This window comes from Uloborus diversus, chromosome 1, assembly GCF_026930045.1.
Source record: "Uloborus diversus isolate 005 chromosome 1, Udiv.v.3.1, whole genome shotgun sequence".
Taxonomy (NCBI): Eukaryota; Metazoa; Arthropoda; class Arachnida; order Araneae; family Uloboridae; genus Uloborus; species Uloborus diversus.
Window position 1 is genome coordinate 268,464,041 of NC_072731.1, and position 4,643 is coordinate 268,468,683.

Here is a 4,643-nt window from a genome sequence, read left to right on the forward strand (position 1 = left end):
ATTAACGTGATGAACTTTTGAGGAAAATATATAAACCCTTTATGACAGTTCATGACCTGATAACACGGTTTAATTTGAAATGAAATAAAAAATCTGAAATGGTTAGTAAAAATTTCAGCAAAATTATAAGTTTTAGAAGCACGAAGCAATATTCTGACTGAAATTCTCAACTGCGAAAGTTTTAAATCGTCAAAAACTAAATTAGGTTAAAATCATTCCGTTTTATTATAAATTTTCGTAGAGCGTATTTTTAAAGCATTGCGTTTCGATTCAAGAAAGTATGTTTTACAGAAAACGACGGATCGACGACAGTTTTCTTAATCATTTGACTTAACACGAACTGAAAACGGGAAGCGTTTCAAAGTGAAGTGGTTGCTTGGTGAGCAAAAAGCTTCCCACCAAGCAAGATAAGCAGTTTAAAAGATCTATCCATATTTCTGAGGAGTTGAAGGTGGGAGGAGGTTCTAATGGAAGTAGCTGTGATGAAAAAGGAGAAGAGGGAGGATGATAGTTTGGCAGATTCTTGGCGGGCAAACTAGATATCATAACTTTTTATGACTGAGGGTTTTTGGGTTTAGGATGCAGGTTTTCTTTTTTTGTGCGGAAAAGTTAAAGGTTTTCTTGGCGGGAAAATTTTTACAACAGGGTTGTTTTTGATGAGATATATCCACCCCACCACACGACCCGAGCTCTCCTTGTGGCAGAGGTGTCACCTCATCCGAATCCAATGGCGCGAAGCCCCCCCCCCTTAATTTTCTCGACCCTCTTTCCTCTTTTTATTTTTAGTTCTTTTTTTATTTTATTATTATTTTTTGCTTATTTATTTACTTTAATTAATTTTTGTATTTTTTTATTAGAAAAGTTTTGTGCTACGCCAATGACATGCCACAAACACACACACAAACTAAATAAATATATATTTATTTCATTAACAGAATAAAATAAAATAAATAATTTAAATTAAGAATAAATCAATATATATAAATTAATACATTTTTAAAATCCCCCTCAAAAATTTGAATTATGCATTTGCGCCATAACTCCCTCCCCCCCCCCGTGGGCACCCCTGCCTGGTGGGGGTCAAGCGGAGGTGTCGTGACGACTGAAACATTAATCAGGTTAAGCCAAGTAGGGCTTCAAGCAGCTAGACCAGCTCCGGGGAATCGAAGGAAAAGATCCGGAAAAACGTTTTTAAAGAAAACAATAATTATATGTGATAATAATAATAATAAAAGCCGTATCCTGATGTGTTATGTATATGTTTTCAAGTAACGAAATCCCTGGAACATGGTATGCCCTGCCTTGCAAGACTTCAAAGCGCGGGGAGGCTCAGAAGATGGCATAAGAAGGAGCAGTTCCACCTCTGTAAGACCCCCTCCGAATGACCCCCCCCCCCCATCAGATTTACTATTCACTTTGAATTTCAGCTTGAAGGTTTGAACTCTTGTCTTCACGAGAGATCGACGAAGAATGTAGATCTAACCAACATTTCATTTTCCTTTTACAGGAAGGTCTCTCCCGAAATAGAGGCAAATTAACATCTGTTTTCAGCGTGAGCGGGGTGACCAGGTGCAGTGGTGTACCTTAGGCTGCGCAAAGGGACATAAGTCCGAGGTGTCATACCCCTGATATCTTACTTTTACGGACAGTGGTACCGATTTTCCAAACGTAGTGGAACTGTTCAAATACAAAAACTAGAAAGGGGTAACACAGTACAGTTTGAGGCGTTCGCTATCAAAACCAGCTCATTCCATATTTTTCTGAAATACACTTTTTTGCATATTTTGTAAGTTTAGAGGGTCCTTCATAACCTGACGAAGGGATATAGTTCAAATCCAGCTCATTCCAACCCAAAATTGGATAAAAATGTTTGTCCTCTGAATCAAATCCAGCTCATTCCAAACTTTTCCAATCTCCTACCAATCCGATGCATTACGACAACAATTTCATTTAAATAACGATTCTTCTTTTTCCTTTCTCTCCTTGCTTTCTGCATTTTATTTACAATATTAATTTTCTTTAATAAATAAAAAAAAAAACATGCTGTTCCATTTGGCGTTGCACTTTATGACCTTTTCACATTGCACCAAAGTTTGTCTCAACTATAAAATTTCAGATCGTTTGAAAAAGTAAAGTGGATGTCATTTATTTCAAACTCGTAAAGACACAAATTAATACTGACTGGTAAACTGAAAAAAATCCTTTCGAATTTTCAAAATTAATTTGAATTCTGAAGTTTTAATTCAAATTATGTTTTTTCGCAATCAGGAGTTGCGACAGGACCCTACTCATTGGTTACTACCCCATTCGCTTGCTTCTAAAAACGGTTCCTGTCCCTGCTCTTGGTGGTTACGTGTGTATAGTTGTGTATGTGTAGGCTTGTGTGCGTGCGTAGACCTGTGTGTATGCACGCAGGAATGTGTGTAAAGGCGCGTTTGTGAGTAAAGGCGCGTGTGTATATCTAGGACATGAACGCCACCGACCAGCAGCAGCGGCTACCGGGAGGAGTCCCGGCTGCAGAGGACGGTGGGGTTGAAAAAGGAACCGGACATCAAGGACGATCAAATGAAAACAATTAGCAATCGTGATTGCTCAAAAAACAATTTCACACAAGGTAATTAAACAAAAAAACTGAAAAAAAATAGCATGGAAAAAACATCGTGTTTTGCATCAAAATCAGCTCATTCCAACCTAATTAGTGTAACTACGCCCAAGGTAATGCACCTAGAATAAAAATGAAAAAACAATCAAATTCTAGACCGGTTATAACTACAATAAAAATTAAAAAAAAAAGCTTTAGAGCTGTAGACGTGAAAAGTTTTTTGTCGCTCCTGTAAAATTACCAAAAATGGAATGAGCTGGTTTTGATAGCAAACGCCTCATTTTCAAAATGATCTGCTTGAAAATGTTCTTCTGATACTTTTTAACGAGATAAAGAATATGTGTGTTTCCATCAGATTTAAGAATAAAGTGCGTTTTTCAGTAGGAGAGATGCGACTCTACCCAACATGGCGGCTCGTTTTTGGGGACAGTAACGGTAACTGAAAAGCAATAAATGCACTTTTTACCACTTAACTATGTTTGAAAGCCCTAAAAGCTACAAAGTGATCAAAAGCTGTACTTACTTGTAATTTCGGATAATTAATCCTAGAAAAGTTGGGTTTTAATCCAATAGTGTACTTCATTCAATGTGAATGCGAACACATGCGAAGTAAAATTGCACAGGTTTATGAGCGCAAAAAAAAAAAGAAAGAAATTAATTTGAATTTTGACATCTTGAATTCAAATGATGATTTTCGCAATCACGAGTGTGTGTGTATGTAGGCGTGTGTGTAGGTGTGTATGCGTGTGTGTGTGTGTATGTGCTGTGTAGGCGTATGTATGCGTGTAAGTTTAGGATATTGACGCAACCTGGAGACTGTTTTCGCAAGAGGAGCAGCATCGTGAGGGCGGTCGAGGCGGCGGTGGTGCTGGCAGGAAAATAAAATGATAGCACATCAAAACAGTCAAGTGAGAATAATAAGCAATCGTTATTGAGGGTGCCGCTGGGTCTGTCTCGCCAAAAGCCCCGCAGGGAGAATGTAGGGTGGCATTAAGCATAATCCTAGTATGCTAGGATAGCTGACCTAATGAAGACAAGTTATGCAGGGACTGGGACGGGAGAACGAATGCCCCTCTAACAGAGGTGCCCCTTGAATGCGGTTCTGTTGTATTGTTGAAATTTTATTTTAAAAACAAGTCGTCGTAGAAAAGCAACTTGATAAGCCTTGTTTCAAGAAATAGTAGGGGTTCAAGTTCAAACGCGGAATGAAACATTTTCCAGAATATAGTAACTATGTCGCCCATAAGCAAAATGTTAGGGGGGGGCGCTCAGATATTTTCCCCACGGTTTAAACGGATACTTTCCCCATGGAAACCGATTTCAGTACAGATTGGCGTTATTAAAGTGTCGACATTTTTAATGACTTATTCATTAATGGTTGGAGTAGAAATTTTTCACATTTTTGCAAAGAATAAAATACTAAAAGCAAGGAAGTTCTAATTTCCAGGGAATAAAAAAGCTGAAAGTCTGTCTGGAGATCTGGATGTCTGTCTGTGTGGATTTCTGTGACGTGCATAGTGCCTAGATCGCTCGGTCGATTTTCATGAAATTTGGCACTGAATTAGTTTGTAGCATGGGGGTGTGCACCTCGAAGCGATTTTTTGAAATTCGATTTTGTTCCTTTTTATCCCAATTTTAAGAACATTGTACCCAGCATATTATCGTAACGTGGAATAGTAAATAACGAAATTATCATAACGTGGAAACCGCAACATGGGCGAGCAAACGAACATAGCAAATGGGCGAGAAATTCATCATCCATTATTTGTAATATACAGGCGAACCAAAGGGACTTTTCATTTTCTACTACTGGCAAAGCCGTGCGGATACCACTAGTACACAAATAAAATGATGAAGAAAAAAGATATCTTTGCCCGCCCTGCCCCTTCTTGCACATTCTATAATGAGTCCCCGTAAAGTGCCCTTGTGTTATTAGCCACCGTAATAACTGACGATAATCATTAGTAATTTCTATATTGAAGCCCAATATTCCATTTTTTTTTTATTTTACAGTGTATAGGATGCAGTCGGCACGGCAATG